This window comes from Lissotriton vulgaris, chromosome 3_1 (assembly GCF_964263255.1).
Source record: "Lissotriton vulgaris chromosome 3_1, aLisVul1.2, whole genome shotgun sequence".
In the NCBI taxonomy this organism is placed as follows: Eukaryota; Metazoa; Chordata; class Amphibia; order Caudata; family Salamandridae; genus Lissotriton; species Lissotriton vulgaris.
In genome coordinates this window covers 703,368,821-703,392,508 of record NC_141689.1, presented here as the reverse complement: position 1 = coordinate 703,392,508, position 23,688 = coordinate 703,368,821, and the positions used below count along the sequence as shown (strand labels likewise).

Genomic DNA, 23,688 nt, shown 5'->3' with positions numbered 1-23,688 from the left:
ATCAAGCTGTAAATGCTGTGTGAGAACTCAACTGGCTATGTATACAATTTGAGAGTGTATACAGGGAAGGGCTCAACTCTAAACCCTGTAGGTTGCCCTTTGACGCTAGGGGGTCACAGGAATGATTAAACCACTTCTTCACAAAGGTTATAACCCTTAAGTTCATAATTTCTATACAGGAGTAAAGCTGTTTAGTGAGCTTTTCACCACAAAGGATTCCTGCCACTGTTCCCTATAAGGTGCGCGTGCGCACACACCAAAGTTACCTCAATGGCGCTTTTAAAATGCGAGTGGAGCAAAAAACTGTCATATCCTGGTTGCGGCCGGGAGGCAGAGGAAGAGACAACGGTGACACGAGGGAGAGGCAGGTAAGTTTTTCCATTAAGCCTTTGGGGGCTCGCATTCACTTGCTACATTCATTTTCCTAATAGTGCGCCGCCGTGGGGCTGATTGTGGGCCTTTGAAATAGCATTCATGTTAATTGCAGCGCTCGTGTGCACTGCAATTAACATGAATACTATCTAAAAGGCCCACATCAGCCTTGCACTGTTAGGAAAATGAATGAAGCAAATCTAAAGCACGAAGTGTGCTTTCAGGATTCTGAAAAGACACGTCATGCTTGTTGACTTTCTGCAATTCTTTTCTTAATAGTGCGCAGCTGTGTGGCTGATTGTGGGCCTTTGAAATATTATTCATGTTAATTGCAGCGCACACGGGCGCTGCAATTAACAATACTATTGACTCATTGGGATTGTTTATTACCTTTATTATTTAAGATTTACTTGCAACTTTTGCATTTTCTTTTACGAATCCTTGGGGTTTGATGCCATAATTGTGTGGGCAAAGCAAACACAAGGAGATGATGGACGGACTGCTGAAACTCTTCAAATATTCACCCCCAGTCACAGATCTGGGTTGAATCCATCATCATTCTTTAGCTCACTTCGCCACTTCTGTTCAGACCCGCTATATGCAAATCAGTCTTGACCCTGTGCCTCAATGTCAATGCTAAATAGAGGCATTTAAATGTATCCCACTCTGCTGTATAATTAATACTCTGAGTCAAATCTGAGGATGAACACCAAACAATCTCTCTCAACATGTGCACTATTTCCCATGTATTTTCTAAACGTATACTTCCAGCCATTATTTTTCACTTTCAACCCTTGAACTGATCAACTGAGTTAGCTGGATGGGTGGTCTGGCAGTAACAGAGATGGTTTACCGGATTCTAGTACCTATTAAATATGTCCCAATATAGCATAGTCTTTATAAGTAAATAATTTTTCTTTCTACATTCTTGCATCCTCAAACTGGATGCACATGCACGTTTGACTATTCTCTATTTCAGCAAATTTCCCAAAGCTCATTTACTCAATCACAATCTTTCTTCCTTCCGCTAAAAGTGATACATATGCAACCTGACGATACCAAATGTCTTCTAACTCCTGTATTATTCCCACCAACCATGTGCTTGATCTTCTACCACTAATGATTAAAGACAACCACTATTACTTTACTTCTGCAGGAAAAAGCTGAAAAGACTGCACGGAATGATTTGCTTTGGGCGCACAAGACTAATCCCAATGTCTAACAGTAACCAATAACACTAAACTAACCATTAGCCTTGAGCTCCGGGACTGGAGAGGACTTGCAGCAAGGTAAGTGACTTTTATTTCCATTTTTGAATGTATTTTATGTGTGCGCATATATGCCATAAAGAACAAGTTACTTACCTTTGGTAACAATATATCTGAAAGAAACAGTAGTTAGTATTAGATTCCTTACCTTAGAATATCCCCAGGCGTCAGACTGGATTCGGAAATTTTTGCGTAGCAGTACCCTTGCGCGTTGGTAGGCGTCGTCTGCGGCTCCGCGTCCGTCGTCGGCGCCGTGATGACGTCGGAGTACTTAGACGCCGCCTCCGCGTGCTGACGTCAGTTCTTAGACACAGCTTTTCCGTGCCAAAAACGCAGAGCCATGTAAAAAAACCAACACGGGTGCCATTGAAACTAGGGCCCTGAAAGGGGATGACCTTAACCCTAGATATTGGTTCGCAGAACGGGGAGGATGGGTGGGGCGGTAAGGAATCTAATACTAACTACTGTTTCTTACAGATATATCGTTACCGAAGGTAAGTAACTTGTTCATCTGAAAGAAACAGGCTAGTATTAGATTCCTCACCTTAGAATAGATACCCCAGCAATACCAACCTCGGTGGTGGGTCTGCGAACCAATAATCTCACCAGAAAGTCCTGGAGGATGGAACGGCCAAAGAAGCCATCCCTCCGGACTTGGCTGTCCAGGCAGTAGTGCCTTGCAAACGTGTGCAACGATGCCCGCGTAGCTGCCTGACAAATGTCCTGCAAGGGGACACCCCGGCCCAGGGCAGTGGTAGCTGTCATGGCCAGAGTGGAATGGGCCCGCAGCCCAACAGGAGGAGCCTTCCTTGCCAAGGAGTAACAAGCCTTGATACACAAGACGACCCACAGAGATGGTCCGCTTGTGTACCGCCCGTCCCTTCTTAGCGCCCACGTAACCAACAAAGAGTTGATATCCACCCGGAACTGGAGTATGCGATCCAAATAGAATGAGAGCGCGGAAAGAAGGTGGGCAAGGTGATAGACTGCCCGATGTGGAAGGCAGTCACAACCTTGGGCAGGAAAGAGGGCCTAGTCCGCAACACAACTTTGTCCGGATTGACAGAAAGGAAAGGAGGTTTAGAGTAAAGAGCCTGGAGCTCACTCACTCTCCTGGCAGAGGTGATGGCAACCAGGAAAGCAGTCTTCAAAGTAAGAAGGTGGATAGGACAGTTGTGGCTCAAAGGGAGCAAACATCAGATAAGTAAGAACCAGGTTCAAGTCCCACTGAGGCATCACAAAGGGAACAGGTGGAAACGTGTGTGTGATGCCTTTCAGAAAGCGAGTTACAATAGGGGACTTTAACAAAGATGGTTGATCAGGCAGCCTCAGAAAGGCCGAAAGGGCAGAAAGGTAGCCCTTGATAGTGCCCAGAGCAGAGCCCTGCTGGGCGAGAGAAAGAAGGAAGGGAAGAACCTCAGAAAGAGGGGCAGAGAGAGGATCCACAGCCTTTGCTGTGTACCATGCCACAAATCTGTTCCACCTGCAGGCGTATACCGACTTAGTGGAGGGACGCCTGGCTGCCAGAATGATATTACAGACTTCAGGAGGCAAGTCAAATGGCCTCAACTGTCGCCGCTCAATCTCCAAGCATTGAGGTGGAGACTGGACAGGTTAGGGTGGAGGACCGTCCCATGTTGCTGCGACAGAAGGTCCTCTTGAAGAGGCAGACGAACCGGGGGATCAACTGACATACTGAGTAGCTCGGGATACCAGTATCTTCGTGGTGGACAAAACTATTCAGAAAAGGGGGGTGGTGATGGACAGAGTATCTGAATTAAACAGAACACTCCTACCCAGTCAACAGATCAGGGCTTGATCCATCACCGTTTTTTAGCTCACTGCACCATCCCAGCTCAGAAATTAGTCTGTCCCTGGCCCAGTGCATCATGGGAACAGGGCAGACCAAACTACCAAGCCAATTCTTTAACTTGAAAGGAAACAAGCTTCCGGGGACCGGTTTCTGGTATTACAGCCGTCTTCGGCCCGGCTTGCTTGAATCCTGATGGTGCAGTGAGCAAGGGACTCACATCTGTCTGCCCTGTTCCCATGATGCACTGGGCCAGGGACAGACTAATTTGCATATAGCCAGGTTCTGAGCTGGGATGGTGCAGTGAGTTAAAAAACGGTGATGGATCAAGCCCTGATCTGTTGACTGGGTACGAGTGTTCTGCTTAATTCAGATACTCGTCCATCACCACCCCCTTTTCTGAATCGTTTTGCCCACCATAAGCGTGGAAGGGTATGCTCAGACATGAGTCCCTTTGTCATTGCACCATCAGGATTCAAGCAAGCCGGGCCGAAGACGGCTGTAATGCCAGAAACTGGTCCCCGGAAGCTTGTTTCCTTCCCAGTAAAAGAATTGGCTTGGTAGTTTGGTCTGCCCTGTTCCCATGATGCACTGGGCCAGGGACAGACTAATTTGCATGTAGCCAGGTTCTGAGCTGGGATGGTGCAGTGAGCTAAAAAACGGTGATGGATCAAGCCCTGATCTGTTGACTGGGTACGAGTGTTCTGCTTAATTCAGATACTCGTCCATCACCACCCCCTTTTCTGAATTGTTTTGTCCACCATAAGCGTGGAAGGGTATGCTCAGACATGAGTCCCTTGCTCATTGCACCATCAGGATTCAAGCAAGCCGGGCCGAAGACGGCTGTAATGCCAGAAACCGGTCCCCGGAAGCTTGTTTCCTTCCCAGTAAAAGAATTGGCTTGGTAGTTTGGTCTGCCCTGTTCCCATGATGCACTGGGCCAGGGACAGACTAATTTGCATGTAGCCAGGTTCTGAGCTGGGATGGTGCAGTGAGCTAAAAAACGGTGATGGATCAAGCCCTGATCTGTTGACTGGGTACGAGTGTTCTGCTTAATTCAGATACTCGTCCATCACCACCCCCTTTTCTGAATCGCCTTGGAAATTCCAACGTGCAGAACTGATGACATTGCGGGTTCTCTTCGGTGGCGAATAAATCTAACCAAGGCTATCCCCACCGCAGAAAGAGACCTTGCGCCACGTCCGAGTTCAGACGCCATTCGTGATCCATCATGCACAGGCGACTGAGTTCGTCCACCCTGGCGTTCAGAGAACCTGCCAGGTGTTGAACCACCAGGGACACGCCCTGATGTTCCAGCCACTGCCAGCGGCGCAGAGCCTCCTGGCATAGGGTCCACGACCCCACCCCACCCTGTTTGTTGCAGTACCACATGGCAGTGGTGTTGTCCGTGAACACCTGCACTACACTCCCCCGGACAGAGGGGAGGAATGCCTTCAGTGCTCGACGAATCACACGCAGCTCCAAAAGGTTGATATGGAGCCGGGACTCCGCCGGAGAACAGAGGCCTCTGATCTCCGCCTCTCCCATGTGGCCTCCCCAGCCCTGGAGGGACGCGTCCGTCACAACTACGTGCTCCGGTTGGGGAAGGGAGAGGGATCTGCTGCTGACCCAATCGCGGTCCATGAGCCACCACTGCAGCTGTCTCACAGTGCCCTCCGAGATCAGGACATGGTCGGACAGGTTGCCCTGATGCTGGGCTCACTGAAACTTCAGGTCCCACTGCAGAGCCCGCATCCGCCAACGGGCGTGATGCACCAGGAGGATGCAGGAGGCCATCAGCCCCAGAAGCCGCAGCGTCAACCTGACCGAGACTCCGGATAACGGCTGAAAGATCGAAATCATAGCCTGTATATCCCGAACCCGCTGTTCGGGGGGGGGGGGTAAACCTGAAACTTCGCTGAGTCGAGAACCGCTCCGATGAAGAGGAGCTTCTGGGAGGGGCACAGGTGTGACTTCGGCACATTGATGGATAACCCCAGTTGGTGCAGGAAGTCTGCCGTCGTCTCGGGGTGGCTGACGACTGTCTGGGGCGAGCCCGCCTTCAACAACCAGTCGTCGAGGTAGGGGGAAGACTGAAACCCCTAACCTGCGCAGAAGAGCTGCGACCACCGCCATCACTTTCGTGAACACCCGTGGGGCGCTGGTAAGGCCGAAGGGGAGCAAGGTAAACTGAAAGTGCTCGTGGCCTACCGTGAACCGCAGGTAGCGCCGGCGGGCCGGCAGGACGGGGATGTGGAAATAAGCGTCCTGCAAGTCCAACGCTACAATCCACACTCCTGGGTCCAGGGCAGCTAAGACCTGTGCCAGAGTCAGCATTTTGAACTTCTCCTTTCAGAGGAAGCCGTTGACGTTCCGTAGGTCCAAAATAGAGCGTAGGCCCCCTTTGCCCTTCTTGGGCATCAGAAAGTAGTGGGAGTAGCAACCACACCCTACTTCTGGCCCAGGAACGCGCTCGATGGCCCCCTTGACCAAGAGGGCCGTAACTTCCTCCTGCAGAAGCCGCATATGATCCCCAAAACGCGGTGGTATTGCGGTGGCATGCCTTGAGGGGGTCGTCTCGAAGGGGAGGGAGTAGCCCCTTCGGACGATTTGCAGTACCCACCTGTCCGATGTGACAGTGCGCCAGTGGGAGTGGAGATGGCGAACCCTGTCCCCCACTGGCGTCACATGGGCCTGAAAGCACAGACTAGGAGGGTTTTGAGGTGGATGCTGCGGGGAAAGGTGTGGACAGGCCTCGCCGTTGTCCCCGACTGCCTCCACGGCGATTTCCACGGCCGCCACCGCGTTGGATGATAGTCTGCGGTACGTGGCTGGCAGCACGTGTGGGGGCGCCCCTTCCTTGGCCACGAAAGGAGCGAGTCACCAGTTTGCTGGCGCAGGGCCGAGAGGCCCAAGGACTTGGCCGTAGCCCTGGAGTCCTTAAAGCGCTCAAGCGCATGGTCTGCCTTGTCGCCAAAGAGGCGACGGCCATCAAACGGCATGTCCACGAGGGTATTCTGGACATCCGCTGAAAAGTTGGCCGACTTCAACCAGGGGTGGCGACGAATCGCCACCGTCGTTGCCATCGCTCTGCCTAGTGAGTCGGTGGTATCCAGCCCACACCGGATGGAGAAACGTGCCGCATCTCGACCCTCCGCAAGGGCTTGGGCGAGTTTAGCCTTGACCTCCGCCGGGCATTGTGGCAGCACGTCCGCGACCGTGTTCCACAGGGAGTGGGTGTAACGGCCCAAGAGGCATGCGGTGTTGGAAGACCGCAGTCCCAAACTAAGGGAGGAGAATATTTTCTTTCCATAATTCTCATACCTCTTGGATTCCCGATCAGGCGGAGCCGACGGGAATGAGGTCTGAGAATTAGATGCCTGGATGACCAGACTCTCTGGGATGGGGTGGGTGGACAGGAAACAAGGGTCGCCCGGGGCCGCGCGGTGGCGTCTGGCCACGTTTCTATCTACAGGCTGGCCTGGACCAAGTGTTAATGTTAATGTTAATGTTAACAATTTGTTGAAGCGCAAACAGCTGCCCCAGCAACGGAGCGTCCCGGCGCTGAACCTAAACAGTACCTGAGGGGAGAGGGAAAGTCACAGAAGAATTTAGATGATGGAGAAAAGGTGGGTTTTTAGTTCCTTTCGAAAGGTAGTCAGGTTGGTCAGGGTGCGGATATGCAGAGGCAGGGAGTTCCAAAGTTTTGCCCCTAAAACCTTGAAAGAGCGGCCGCCCATTCTGCAAAGCTTGGTTCGAGGAACCGTCACTAGGTGCTGACCCAGCGAGCGCAGGGTGCGCTGGGAGGTGTAGGGTACTAGGAGCGGACGCAGGAGTTTAGGACCGTCTGACTTAAGAATTTTGAATGCTGTGGTGAGAGTTTTGAATTGAATGCGGGATTCAATTGGCAGCCAGTGTAATTTCCTGATGGTGGCTCTGGCAGAGCATCTGCGCGGAAGGCCAACCACAGCCCTGGCGGCCGAGTTCTGAATTTGTTGCAGGCGAGCTAGTTCTGCTTTATTCGCCCCTAAGAATAGGACGTTGGCATAGTCCAGCCGCGCAAGGAAAATTGATTGAATGATAAGTTGGCGAGTTCTGGAGTCGAAGAAACCAAGTATTGGACTGAGACTTCTCAATAAGCCCACACACGTAGCTGCCACTTTTTTTTGTGTGGGATTGGTAGTTGAGTGAGGAGTCTAGCCAGACGCCTAGGTTCTTCACCACATTTTTTGGGACGGGAGTGGGGCCAAGCAGAGAAGGCCACCAATGATCGCTCCAGTGACCGGGGTTTTTGCCGAGGAGGAGTACCTCAGTTTTCCCAGCGTTCAGTTGAAGGCAGTTGCGTGTCATCCACTGCGCAACTGCCGCTAAGCCATCCCTGAATTTAGTAGCTGAAGTAGATGGGCCCTCAGAAAGAGTGATGACCAGCTGTGTGTCGTCGGCGTACGACACCAGCGTGAGGTCCCACTCTTTTGCCACTACTGCGAGAGGCTGGACGTAAAGGTTAAAAAGGGATGGGCTTAGCGCCGAGCCCTGAGGGACACCCTGTTCGATGGAGTGGGGTTGGGAGATGAATGGTGGGGCTGAAACCCGAAAGGACCTGTCCTTCAGGAAGGACCGGAACCACTCGAGGGCAAGCTCCTCGATCCCTATGGACTCAAGTCGCTTCAGCAGGATGTTGTGTGAGACCGTATCAAAGGCCGCGCTGAGATCCAGCAGGATCAGCGCGGCACTTTGACCGGCGTCCAGAACGCCCCGGAGGTGTTCTGTGGTGGTCAGCAGGGCAGACTCGGTGCTGTGACCTGGCCTGAAGCCATTTTGGGATGGATCCAGGACGTTATTTTGCACCATGTGTTGGGATAGTATTTTATTCACATGGGCTTCTGCTAGTTTAGATGCCCATGGGAGCAGCGAGATGGGTCTGAAGTTTTCTGGCTTTGTGGGATCCAGTGTGGGCTTTTTTATGATAGGGGAGACCCATGCTAATTTCCAGCAAGTGGGAACCACCGCTGAGGAAAAAGAAAGATTGAGTAGGCTGGCAAGGGGAGGGAGAAAGAAATGAAGAGAATCCAAGAATTTAGCTGGTCTCATGGGATCCGTGGGGGAGCCAGACTTAACCTGTCTGCACAGTGTAGCAAGGTCGTCGAGGGATATGTCAGGTATTCTTGACAGTCTAGACATGCCAACCGCAGGGTTGATAGTGTTAAATGAGGCAGGCTCATCTTGTGGGAAAGTGACGTAGATCTTCCTCACTTTTTCAATGAAAAAGGTGGCGAGGTCTTCGCACTGTGTCGAAGAGGTGATACAGGAGACTGGGTTGGAAGCATTTTGAAGGTTTTGAACGAGTTTGAAGATCGTTTTAGTAGGGTTAGAGCTTAGTTTGATTTCCTTTGCATAAAAGGAGGCGCGGGTGGCGCGGATCGCTTTGTGGTACAATCGTAGTTTTGATAGGTAAAGGACTTTATCGCTATCTAGATAGTTTTTTCTCCATTCGCGTTCAGCTTTTTTGCATTCCTTCCGCATGGTTTTGAGCGTCTCATTATACCATGGGTTAGTAGGGGAGCTGCGGGTTTTGGTCCATGCAGCCGGGATTAGGGTGTCAAGCCCTGTGACGATCCAGTCGTGGAACGCAGCATAGGCTGTATTAATGTCACCGTCCTCGTCAGGGGGGTGGAATTGTCCTAGGTTTTTAATTAGGTCCTCAGAAGAGAGTTTATGCCAAGGCCTTTTGTAGCAGGGATTAGTAGTAGGTTTAGTGGGCGTTTTTTTCGCCGTAAGGATGAGTCTGATCAGGAAGTGATCGGTCCAGCCCATGGGTTCAGGGGGGTTGGCCGTAGCTTCTAAGATGTTGGTAAAAACAGGGTCTAGTATATGCCCAGCCGTGTGAGTGGAGGAGAGGACGAGAGAGTTTAGCTGAAGGGCCGTAAGATCAGCCAACAGGTTTTTAATGATGGAGTCAGTAGTGGAATCAAAATGGAGATTAAGATCACCCAATATGGTGAAGTTAGGAGAGGAGACTACCAGACTGTGGGATATTTCTAGGAGTTCCTCAATGAACCTAGCAGAGGGACCAGGCGGTCGGTAGATATAGAGCCCAGAAAGGGCAAATTGAGGGCATATAGAGATCTTAAATCGTGCGCATTCGCAACCCCAGATTGCTTCTTCCCTAAAGGAGCAATTATATACAGTTCGGTATATAACAGCTATCCCACCGCCCAAAAGTGCCCAAAAGAACGTCAGTCAAGGCCTCATTAAATGGCAGCAGAGGCTCATTTGAGCTTGACTGCGGTTTAAGGACCTCAGTGAGGAGGTTAGTCCTCACGGCCGCGACGGGGAGCTCAAGGCCAAGGCTTTGGCTGCCCACGTCAACACCACACTGAAGGTTGCCCCCTCCTCCGAAGCCACGGTAGGAGGTGAGACAAAACCAGTAACTGGCGAAGTGTCCAGACCACTGGCATCCCCAAGTCCACCTGTCCAGTCCTCCTGGGACTGACTCTCGTGTCAGAGGGTCCTCAGACTACTCCCAATATTCCTCATCACCTGATAATCAGGGTTGTCAAAGGACGGGGCCGACTCATTGAAGTAGAACTCCCCAAGCGGCGTCGAGAGCGGGCCGCTCCGGCACCGGAACCGGGTCGAGGGAGGCATTGGGGACGGCGCCGCCAGAGGACGGCGCCGGAGATGACACCTGTGGAACCGGCGCCGATAAGGTCGTCAGGTCGACCGGCGACGATCCGAATCCAGAAGCGGATCCAGTGGGGCCCTGCGGTGCCGGGCCCGAAGGTTCCGGCGTCGTCGGGCCAAAGCACCCGACCCACTAGGGCCCCCAGACGGGTCCGCTGGGCCCGAAGGCGCTGCGGAACCCGCCGGAGGAGTGAGGGACCTCATGGCCATGAGGAAGCGCTCGATCTCCTCCGGAGTCGCTTGCTGCCCAGGGACCGGAGGGTATAGGGCAGGTCGCGACGCCCGCGACTCCGATGGAGCCGCGTGGGCGCTGTCACCCGAACCCCCGGCCGCATCGTGTGAGCGCCGGGGGGAGTCAGAAGAGCGATGACGTCTCTTCGACTTCTTGTGCTTACCTGACAACGACTTCGAACCTGAGGAGTGATGTCGACTCCCGGAGCTGTGATGGCTCCCCCCCGCGACCGGTCCCTCGACCTCCGTCCGGACCGGGACCTCTCACGGCCGAATGCCGGGGCTCGAGCCGCTTGCGGGACCGCTCCCGCCTAGCCTTCGAGGTTAAGGCCCGACAGTCGGAGCAGGTCTTGTCCTCATGATCGGCGCCGAGACAGTGGAGGCACCGACGGTGAAGGTCGGTGACCGACATCAGTCGGTCGCAGTCCCCACAAGGCTTAAAACCTGGCATCCCTATAGGCACCGATCAGACGAAGACTCGAAGAATAATCAAAAAGATCTCAAAAAAGTTTAGTCAAAAAGTGACTAAGTTACCACTTTTTCCGGATCTGCGCTGCTGGAGCGGAAAAAGAAGAACTGACGTCAGCATGCGGAGGCGGCGTCTAAGTACTCCGACAACGTCATCACGGCACCCACGACGCCGACCCGCAGACGACGCCTACCGACGCGCAAGGGTACTACTAGGCAAAAATTTCCGGATCCAGTCTGACGCCTGGGGATATTCTAAGGTAAGGAATCTAATACTAACCTTTTTCTTTCAGATTCACTTATACGCATTAAATTACTGTTTCAACATTAAACATTTTAACTTTAAAACGGTAATGAGATGCATGTCAGAATCAATGTAGTTGAAAGAATTTTGAGGTGAACCACCATCTATTTGACCCCCCCATACACACACTCAATAGCAAGCAGTTGCGCCTGATGACAGAGTAAACCTAAGGAAGGTAACAGTACAACCCCGCCTTACTTGAGTCTTGAGCACTAACCAGGATTTTGGAGCAGTTTCTCTTGTTGAAGGACATTTGGGTGGGGGGTGAGAGGGCATGCAAAGGATAGATAGGAGTCTTGTTGAGTAGTCCTCTCCTGCTTTCAAGTCTTCAGCTCTAAAACTGCAACTGAAATAGTTAGCCTTTTCTGTTCTGTGTTGTAGATTAATTCTGATACTCCTAAATTAGGTTAAGAGATAGATACCCTTTTAGCTCACAGACAAATTCTGTGCAATGTTGATCATCATTTAATTAGATATCCTAATGTTTTAGTGATATATATATATATATATATATATAGCTAGCTTTCATCCGCAAAGTCTAATAAAGAGTATTCCTTATGGGGAGAGTCTAAGAGCCATACGTAACTGTAGTGACAAAGAGAGTTTGGAGTCAGAGCTTACTACACTCCAGGGAAAGGGGGTACCTCTAGCACTAAAGCTTAAAAGAGAAGTAGAGAAGACATTCTGTTTATTAAGAGTGATTCAAGTGTTAAAGACAAACCTGCAAATAACCAAATCAGAATGATCACCACCTATAATCGAAAGCACAAAGAAGTGAGAAACATCTTAAACAGGCACTGGCATCTTATTTATAATGATCCAGTGCTGCAACCACTAGTTCATAAAAGACCAGCGAAGACATTCAGGAAAAGCCAGATCTTTTAAACAGATGGTAGTATCTAATATGCTTCCTTCAAAACAAGCAAATAAGGGGGTCATCCTGGCTCAAGAAAAAAACAGGGTTTGTCAAGTGCACGAAATGTAAGGCCTGTAGGCAAGGGAAAAATACACAAACATATACCCCTGGCCTTTCAAAAAGAGTGAAAAAGATAAGAGGCTGTTACACGAGCAAAACAGAGTATGCCATCTACGTGCTTCAGTGTCCATGTGGCCTGAAGTACGTGGGGAGCACTATTCATCCTGCTCATATGAGGATCTTACAGCACATGAGGGCAATAAGGAATGCTGATAGAACATACCCAGTAGCGCGCCATTTCGAGTTCCAACATAATAAAGACGAGTCAGGGTTAAGTTATTTTGTTATAGACAATGTCCCACAGAGTATTCGAGGTGGGGATAGAGAGAAAAAACGGAGGCGGCTTGAATCACGTTACATTCTGGAGTTAAACACCAGAGCACCGACAGGATTGAATGTAGAAGAAGACTTAAGTACACACCTGTAAGGTTTTCCACACTTCATAAGAAATTTCAATACTGATTATATGAGCCTAACAATAATTTTATAAAATGGAATGAGGCAGCTCAGATAAGTTCGATTTTAAAGTTTTATGTATAATGTTAATATGTTGATTTTTGCACTTTTTCAACACTGGTAATGGGGTTAATGGCCTACTAGAAGAAGGGTACAACCCACAATTGGATGATATGCAAGCCCACTGTGGCAAGATACTATCTGAATATTGTTGAGGTGTAAAATGGAGATTTTGAATGCTTAATCAGCCCACTGGGGTAGAATGAGAGCTGAAGGCGGTGGCAAGTAGTGGTATCAATAAAGTTTTCGTAAGGAAAAAATTGGATACTTGCGATAACAAGAGGAGGAGTTATGCACATAAACAATCATGTTGTAAAATTCTAACTTCTGTTGACTCCTCAAAAGTATACCGTTTTGAAGTGTATTAATGTATTCCAGCCGCTTACAAAAAGATATAATTATGGATTGCCATTGATTTGTAAATAACTACATGTGAGCTCGCTTCTCGAACTACGAGCCTGTTTTCCATGACACTCCATGTGTAGTCCAAAAATGTCACGTGATTGTTCGTTTTGTGCACAGCGTTTAAAAATGGCCACTATGTTGCGTAAAACTTTGGTGAAAAAGCTTGCTGGACAAGCTAAACGCGTCCGAAGGGCTGTCTTAAATAAATTATTTTGGCCAGCACAAGGTGTCATCAAGTCGTGGTGTTATGCTGCGAGCTGGAGTGGAAATACTGAGGAACTGACTACGGAGGTCTTCATTTGCGGCTACAAACCCGCTGTTCGGGCAAGGAGGCGGCATATCCTGTGGTGAGGAGTTGGGAATATATATGTACATATTTCTTTTTTAGAGTTTTATATAGCGCAAACTAGACCTGAGACATCGGGTATAAGAGCGCTTTACATGAGCACCAGTATTGTTACACATTTATTTTTGTTAGGCACGGGGAGATTAAGTGATTTGCTCAGAATCACAGGATGTTGAGTGTCGTTGTCAAGACACGAACCTGGTTCCCCAGCTGCTAGGTCCACCGCTCTAGCCGTAAGGCTACATCCTCTCCTTGTATCCATTAAAATCTTATATGCACAAACAAACACAACCATCTGATTTTAGACAGATTTACGAGGAACAGAACAAGTTGCAACCCAGGTAGGTCCCGGGCGAGAGGCTATTTGCTTTGAACACAAAAATCTGAGAGGTTCTCCAGTGTCATATAATTTTTTGCCAGACGCCTTGATTCCACCACCAGTGAGAGGACTCTTCTGGGAGGCATGTGCTTTCATTTCATCCATTTTTTTCTGCTCTTCCTTCTGTTTCTGTTTGAAAGCGGCATCTTCTTCATTCACACCTTTAGCCTGTTTCTTATTTAGCTGTTTCTTAGCTTGCTTCAACAGCTTCTTTTTACCACCGTCTCTGCCAAAAATCTTGGCGCTATGGACCGTCGAAGCTCTTCTCCCTTCACAAGGCTGCAGAAAGCACAGAGAGCGGCAAAATATTTGCAGTTGAAGTTATTGGGTGTAAACATTAACCTTGTTGTAGCCAAATAAATCTACTCGCCTCTTGAATGCACTGAGTCCAAAGCTGTCTGAATAACTTACATTGGGTGACTAAAGGCCATCAGACAGCACTTCTTTCAAAGCTGTCCCGGCATATTCTTAAGTCATATGGTCCAACATTTATTCACAGAGATCCATTGAAGGCAAAAGTAAATGAAGGTGCTAAATGACAAAGATAGCTACTCATATATCAGCAATAAGATTTATCAATAGCTCATTAAAAGACAAAAAAGATATCTCATGCCCGAGGTCATTTGTGGAACTGGAAAACTACTTTCCTCTAAAAGAGGTGATTTCAAACTGAAAGCAGAAGGTGTCTCTAAAAAATGAAGTAAGAGGAATAATCTATTGTGCATATCACCTCCGTGACCACAGTCACATTGAATGACACATATATATATATATAGTCATATATACATGTCCGGAGACCGCCGAGCTGGGTGAAGCCGATTTGGGAGACTCAAGGTATTTTATCTCCACGGGGGGGAATCATTCTCGTAAGGGAAGGCCCCTACTCTACTGTGGTTTCATCTCAGTCGGTGGCAGCAGTCCGAGGGTGAGGTGTTCGTGACATTTGGAACTTCCAATGGGGGATACCTGTAAACACTCACCTGCAGAACTTAAACCAGCCCGCATCAACGTGTTTTCTCTGCTCCCCGTGCCGCCAACCTGGATACATGAATATGATGTACTCTGGGAGTTGTAGTTGGGACATTTCACACAACAATCAACAGGTGTGCTGAACATTTGGCTACATTGGGGGAGGGGAATCAAGGGCGTGGCAAGCATCTAAGGATGAACAGAATTGTGAGAATACGAAGCAGGACTCCATGCAGTGCAGGGCGCTGATGAAGGCTTTGTGCTGAAATGCATTCGCCGCCACTGCTTTGTTCTGAGTTAAACGTGCTTCCTTGCTAAAATCCCCTCTGGCGGGAAATTTAGTGTGTGTATGTATGTATGTATGTATGTATGTATGTATATATGTATATATATATATATATATATATATATATATATATATATATATATATATATATATATATATATATATATATATATATATATATATATATATATATATATATATATATCTATATCTCTCCATACTAATATAATAAAGAGAGAACCCAAACCTTTGAGGCGGGTAATCTCAGGAACCACAGCACCAATCACAACACCCAATACAGCGTTGGAAAGGGCAGTTTCATCAGCAGGACATAGGCTATGCAGACTCCCACCATATATATATATATATAAATAAACCAACTGTCGATCAAATTGAAAAATGCTGAAGTTGTTGTTCGAAACTCGGACAAAGGTGGGAACATTGTTTTATGGCCAGCCACGGAATATCTAGAGGAGGCCCATAGGCAATTAGATGACCCACAATGTTATTCTAAGAGCACCCCTCAGAAATACAGGATGATGTTGGAGGCTCTATTTAAGAACTTGGTGGCATGGAAGGGCTTTGGTATGCTTAGTGGAGATGAGTTTAAGTTCATCAAAAAAGATCATCCACTGACACCATATATTTATTTCATACCGAAAGTCCACAAGAATATCTCCAAACCCCCAGGAAGACCAATAATCGCAGTATGTGGGGGCCCTTTGGAAAATCTTTCAAGATACATTGATTACTTCTTGCAGCCACACATGAAGTCCCTAAAGTCATATATACAAGACACAAGTGACTTCCTGCGAAAGTTGGATGATGTTACATGGAGCCCCGACTTGTTGTTGGTAACGTTGGACGTCAGTTCACTATACACCTGTATAAAGCATAAGGATGGTCTGCGGGCATGTGAGTATTATCTTAGCCGCAGACCTATGGAACTGGCCCAACACACCAAAATGCTCATGAATATGCTAGAATTCTGCCTCGATAACAACTTTTTCATATTTAATGGTCAAATGTACCAACAGGTCCAGGGTGTAGCAATGGGGGCCAGTTTCTCCCCCAGTTACGCCTGCCTCTTTATGGGGTGGTGGGAGGAACTGGTCCTCCAGCGGAAATTTGAAGATTATTGGACTACTAATGTTACCTGTTGGTTCAGGTTTATTGATGACTTATTTATTGTGTGGCGTGGTTCCGAAGAAAGTGTTTTAACTTTTATACATGACATCAATAATAATGATCTTAATTTGCATTTTACCTCTGACATAAGCAGGGAATCGGTAACATTTTTAGATGTACAGGTTTTTATATGTAACAATGTGATTTCCAGTACTCTTTTTAGAAAACCGACGGCAGGTAACACTCTTTTACACGCTACGAGTGCTCATCCCCAACATCTAATCAAGTCAATACCCTATGGCGAGATGCTACGCATCCGCCGCATTTGCAGCAATCAAGAAGATATGATTGCAAAACAACAGGAAAGCTTTGAAAGATTTGTAGATAGGGGATACACTGCCAAGTTAGTGAACACTGCTATAATGAAATCTAGGATCAAAGACAGAGGCGATCTGCTGACTAGGAGAGTGAAAGAAAGTGACAATACCAATGAGGTCAGACTCATCCTGACATACTCCAAACAGGAGAAAGAATTAAGGAGTATTGTCAGAAGAAACTGGCACTTTGTAAAGGATGATCCCACAATTGGTGATGTGATGCCCCCTAATCCATCAATTACCTTTCGAAAAGGTTTGTGTATGGGCTCTATTCTCTCTAAAAACAGTCAAGACTATATAGGCAAGGAGCCCTGGAGACCGATCAGCAGGGGTTTCTACAAGTGTTTGGCATGCAAAGCATGCCAACATGGTGTCAATACTAAAAAATATACAACAGTAATCCCCAAAACCACTAGGGAAATAAAACAGCATTTAACCTGCAGGACGGAATACTGTGTATATATTTTAGAGTGCGACTGTAAGCTTAAATACATTGGCAGCAGCAAGCTACAAATACACAAGCGTATTCTGCAACATCTACGCGCCATTGTAAATAAAGACCAAAGCTATCCAGTGGCCAGACACTTTGAGGCATGTCACAATAGTAAGCCTCAGTGTCTGAAATATTTTGCCATCGAGTCTGTAGCACTTACCAGAAGAGGAGGTGATAGGGAGGCATGCATGCGCAGGTTGGAAACCAAATATATTTTGGAGTTCAACTCAAAGTGGCCGGGGGGTCTTAACACCACGGAGGACCTCCACACATACCTGTGACCACTCTGGGACAATGCCACCCTCACCTTATAGCGAACACCATGACATGACTACAGTCTGAGGAACAAAAGGAGTTGGTCCGCACCATGCACTTTGTTTACATATTTATATTTATATTGTACTATACTATGTATAATTTATATGTTGAGTGTATATATCAGGTGTGTGTAAATATATGAATTGATTGATTTTAGCCGTCATCTTAAATATTGGGGTAGTATGTTTTTTATCCTGGTTTTTGATATGGCGACTGATTTTAGTCATGTTACCGATTCCCTTTCTCTTTTAGACTGTTTTTATGGTGTGATGATTATTCTTATATGTGCAATATTGATGATGTATGAAATTATCTTGTTTTGATAACTGGAAGCTAAGCACTGTTTTAATATGGTTTAGACTTCCCTTCCTCCCTTATCCCAGTACTGTATAACCTCCAGCACCAGCCACTTTATTTGTACTTGCACTTTTTTGACCGCACAATGTCACTTTAGAGGAAGGAATTACAATTAATTTTTTCCATAAGACACGAGGTCACTTTAAATATACAAGTGCAATAGTTTAGCCAAAAGATAAGAATGATATAATGGAACCGGATGTATGTTTAGGCTCCACAATCTTTTCCTTTTTGAGCTTTTGTGGCTGGCACATTTGACGTCTTGAATTCATTTTTTCTTGTGTTTTTTTTCCCCCTTTTTTTTTACAAAAGAGATCCATATTGATAGAATTAATTTTCCGTTTTTTGGATCCTTCTTTTCACTACTATTATAACAACAGTAGTGAATATTTGTATAATCTTGTATTATACTTCAATACACTAGGGTGAGCACACATTTTTATGCACAATAATTTTTGTTAGATTGTGATGGACAAGTGGGTATACTTCTTTCTCAACGCCATCGGGAAGAGTTATATAGGCATTTATGCAGTTATCACCAATCTTTATTAAATTGGTAAATACTCTTCGCACACTAAAATTGAAACAGTACATGCATAAGTTTAAATTTATTTTTAATTATGCAATATTGTGATTCATTTATGTATTTATACAGGTATTCTCAAAGTTTTAATATTGGTACTAGGAGAAAGCATATGTAAATTGTATTCATACATACTAGTATCTTTTCTATGTCCACCATTGTCTGACATGTGACCACACGTTATCACTTTAAATGGGCAAAAAGCAATCTGTATCGCCATGTGACCAAGGCCGCTGGGACGGCTGAAACGCGTCATGACAGACTACCTAATGGCTAAATAAAGAATGCTGATAAAGAAAGTTGGTCCTTGCCTCGAGTTTCCTTTGGAAGGAGCGCTGCTGCGAGGTATTTGCAGATATATATATATATATATATATATATATATCTATATCTCTCCATACTAATATAATAAAGAGAGAACCCAAACCTTTGAGGCGGGTAATCTCAGGAACCACAGCACCAATCACAACACCCAATACAGCGTTGGAAAGGGCAGTTTCATCAGCAGGACATAGGCTATGCAGACTCCCACCATATACATTTAAAAGGTAAAAGAACTGTGCCAGCAAAGTAGTCCTTTTTGGGCGTGTCTGCGTTGTGCTGTGGGCTTGTGCTGAGGGTGTGACAAACGCTGGGGGCGTGTGGTACGTTCCGCCCTTCATGCCATGTCTCATATCGTATGCTAATCCCACCCTGCTCCCTTTAAAAACCCCTGCACCCCATAATCATAACCCACCCCTACTCCTTAAAATACCAACACCCTTAAACACTAACCCATCTTACCCCTATAAATATACCCTGTATCCCAAAACGCAAACCTATCCCTAAACCTTAAAAACACCCCTGTACCCCAAAACCCAAACCTAGCCCTGAACCCTATAAATACCCCTGTACCTCAAACCCCAAACCTACCCCTGAACACTAAAAATACCCCTGTACCTTAAAACCCAAACCTAGCCCTGAACCCTAAAAATAACCCTGTACCCCAAAACCCAAACCCACCCCTGAATTCTAAAATACCCCTGTACACCAAACCTACCCCTGAACCCTAAAAATACCCCTGTACCCCAAAACTCATACCTATTCCTAAACCCTTAAAATAACCCTGTACTCCAAAACCCAAACCTACCCTGAACCCTAAAGGTACCCCTATGCCCCAAAACCCAAACCTAGCCCTGAACCCTAAATATACCCCTGTACCCCAAAACCCATACCTATTCCTAAACCCTAAAACTACCCCTGTACCCCATAACCCTAAACTATATCTGAACCCTTAAAATACCCAAACACCCCAAAACATATACCTCAGTACCCCAAAACATATACCCATATACCCATACTTACCTTATCCAAACATTAAAAAAAAACATGTTTTTACCATTCATGCATTTACAAAGAATTTCGTTGTACATGTATGTGTGATAAAAGCATATAAAATGTAATGCCATGCGTTATAATGGCATTGCGGAGTTATGGCACTTTCGTAATGAAAGCATGCGGAGTGATGGTATGCGGAAAGAAAATTGCGGAATAATGGGTGTTTACCCTCCCCTGGTAAGTACATTGGTGGCACGGCGGCCCACATCTCCAGCAACATACTCATATTTTTTCACCACCTATTTGAAAAATGCACAGGTCTCTCTCATTGATGGCCAGCACCGACATACACTTTTAGACACACCTCCCGCCACAAGTTCTAGAATTCCGAACTTTAGTGCTGGGGAGCTACGTTCGAATCTCCGCATCAGCTCAACATCCTGTGATCCCAGGCAAATCGCTTTGTCTTCCTGTGCCTACCACAAATGAATGTGTTCTTCTGTAATATAAATTGTGCTCATGCCATGTTGTCGAGTTCGTGCTTTATAATATTGCAAGGAAAAATAAAGTAGGGAAACTTGAGTTCACACACTACTGAACGCGCACTCTTAAGTGCATCAGCAGTGCACTGTGAATTGGAGCGTTTCACAGGCCTGTCACAGATAAGAAATGCTATCAAAACGAAATCCTACAAAACATTATACTACTGGCCGGCAGCAAATCATACCGGACAATGTCGGGACGGGCTGCTAGTACCTTCATACTCTGAAGAATTGGAGTCGCACTGCAAAGGGCTCCCGTGCACTATTTATTCAATTAATTTCATCTGGTAGTCCTTACGCGTTTCGTTGACCTTCAACGTCCTCAGAGGTGTGCCATTTGATGACCATCTGCTACGAACCTGCAGTGCTTGCCGTTGTTAATTTTAACCTTCAGTGGGTGTCCCTTCAGTGGGTGGGTCTTTTACGGCATGCTGGACTTCGTAGTCCTTGTTTGCAGGTCAAATAATTACCCTCTGGTGGGTCGTGCAGTATATATACATATATATATATTACTGCTCCAGGACACCAAAAGCGAGTCACTCTTTAAGGCGGGTGCTGCAACGCGGTGGTGTACCGCGATATTTATAAATGCTCCACAATCTTTTGAAATCCTCCGAAAAGAAAAAGCAACACTCCCGGGATGTCAGCAAAAGTGAGTTTTTATTTCCAAGACAGACGCGTTTAGGGAAAGCTCCCTTCCTTGGTGTCAAACACTAACGCGCTGCGCGACGCCATTTTTAAAAGACCAAGCACAGGTAGTCAACACAAACGAGGGATACTTGCGCAAGTAACAAAATGGTGAGCGCCATTTGTAAATAGGATATTTACATCAAAGTGAGCATTTATAAACAACAGTGCAATTCATTTGCTATCTGCAGTCAAACATATGCATAACTAGACGATATCGTCATTGTTTACCAAACGAGAATTGACATATTCAAATTCATACGCAAAATGAAATTACACAAATACCATAAGATCAAACCTACTCCAAAGGAAATAAAGCTCTTAAAAGTGAGTCAAAGAGAAACGGATCTCTTAAATGTAAATGATCTAACAGCAATGGAACTATTAGAAAATCTACGACGAGAAAGTTCCATGGAAAGTGCCGCACCCCCCACCTCATTGACTCAGAGACTGTCCAGAGTTGAGATTGAGCAACAGGCGCCGAGCAGTGGTTTGAAACCAACTTCCATATTCCTACCACAGATGCCCTCAGATGCCATAGACACCTTCTCGGATTTGATCATCAGGGAGCTGATGGCTTTCAGGGTAGAGAAGTTGCCAAAGAAAAAGACAGACAACTTAACTAAAGCTCAACGGTTGGCAGTGAAGAATCTAGCGGAGGATACCACTATCATTTGCAAACCTTCAGACAAGGGAGGTAATGTGGTAATTCTTTCGCGTGAGCAATATGTGGAGGAGGCAATGCAACAACTCGGAGATAAGGAATGCTACGAATCATCTTCAAGGATTGTGTATCATGAAAGTATAGAGAAGTCATACAGTTTGCTGAAAAAATGGCATGACAAACACATGCTTGATTTGGATGAGTATCTGTTCTTAAAAACCACTAACCCAATTCTTCCGACCTTTTATTATCTTCCTAAGATACATAAGAGCATTGACAAACCGCCGGGACGGCCTATTATTTCCTCAGTTGGTGGACTGACGGAGAACCTTTCAAGATTTTTAGACCATTTTTTGTTTGAATCAATCCTTTCACTGAAATCCTATATAAGAGACACTACAGACTTCATCGAGCAGATTGAGAAGCTGGACTGGCAACCCTCATATTGTTTAATCACACTTGACATAATCAGTCTCTATACATGCATTGACCATACTCAGGGCCTATATGCAGTCGATTATTTTCTTTAAAAACTACCATTAAAGCTGACCATGCATAATGAGATGCTATTGGAACTTATTGAATTTTGTCTTAGGAATAATATTTTTCTCTTACAGGACAACATTTTCAGACAAGTCTCTGGCACGGCGATGGGTTACTGCTTCTCCCCCAGCTATGCAAATTTATTGGTATAGATACATAGACGACCTGTTTTTGGTCTGGAATGGTTCCATAGAGGAGGCCGAAAGCTAGATGAGATTATTGAATGATAACAGCTGCAACTTAAGTTTCACTGGCCAGGCAAGTTTGGTGGCAGCTAACTACCTGGATCTTAGGGTGGAGATTTACAATGGGAGAATCAAGTCAGCAATCTATATCTATTGAAAACCCACTGCGGGAAATAGCACGCTGCATGCGTCTAGTAGTCATCCCCGTAGTCTAGTTAACAGCATCCCCTACGGGGAATTTCTTAGACTTAGACGCAACTGCTCGATGGATTATGACTTTGAGGAGGCAGCCAAAGATAGCACAAACAGATTTCTGGCGAGAGGCTACAAGGCCAATCTCCTTGAAAATGCACTCCATCGGGTCAAACAATTACCCAGAGAGTCATTGTTTAAAAAGAAAGAAAGATCTAACCAGGATGATGGGAGATTTAGGCTTATAACCACGTACTCTCGTGACTCTAATAGGCTCAGATTTTTGATGAAAAAACACTGGCATTTCTTAAAGACTGATAATATCATTGGCTCGGATATTCCTTCCGCTCCTCTGATTACTTTTAGGAAAGCTAGGTCGCTTCTAGACCAGGTTGTACACAGTCATTATATCCAGATGTGAGGAAAACAGGGTTGATAAAAGAGGCTAAAGGATTCTTCCCCTGTGGAAGGTGCAAAGCTTGCGCCTTCAGCAGACGTATGTTGTCTTATGAGGTCAAGGGATGTAAGGGAGGTAGAAAAATCAACAAATTTATGTCCTGCCATACTAGCCATGCCATATACTGTTTGCGTTGTCCCTGCAATCTTAACTACATAGGGAGCACTATTAATCCGGTCAAACTAAGAATCCTTGAGCACACGCGAGCAATCGCAAAAAAGGATTTTTCCTATCCGGTCGCTCGACACTTTGTGATTAAGCACAAGAGCGATAGAAACCTTCTTCAATATTTTTGCTTAGACCATGTACCTGAAAATCTGAGGGGAGGGGATAGGATACAAAAACGTAGGAGATTGGAATCGCGATATATAGTGGATATGCAAACAAAGGTTCCTGGAGGCCTAAACAGTGGGGAGGAGATGGCAGTACACCTGGGCTAGAGGAACTACAGTTGGAAGAATGTAAAAATGTATACTATGCAACTTGCTCTCACGTGGAATCTTTCATGGATTTATTATACACTGTTGTTTTTTCATGTTTTTCAAAAACTTCGAATAGCTGAATGTACCAAAATACTTAGTCTGCAACATTTCAGGATAAGCTTCTGTATTGTATGAATCAAGTATGTTTTCTATTTCTACTACCGGGGCACGGGGGATGGTGGGAGAGAGAGTTAGGATCATTGTGATGAAATTTTAAAATGAGATTGGAGAAGATAAATGTCCCGTTTTTTGACCAGCATACAATCAGTCTTTTGACGAAGCTGTTTAAAATCTGGTGGAAGACCAGAACTAAATAATGCATCGATTGATGTAATTCTTTACAGGAGGG

The 23,688-nt window shown here is 46.2% G+C and overlaps 1 protein-coding gene and 1 pseudogene across 1 annotated transcript in view; both read right to left on the bottom strand.

The window, feature by feature from the left end:
• The window catches only part of MAN2A1 (mannosidase alpha class 2A member 1), a 1,326,430-nt gene that overhangs the window by 434,874 nt on the left and 867,868 nt on the right, over positions 1–23,688 (bottom strand). The gene's annotated exons all lie outside the window — the stretch shown is intronic.
• Positions 13,682–17,202, bottom strand: LOC147726939 (translation machinery-associated protein 7 pseudogene; annotated as a pseudogene).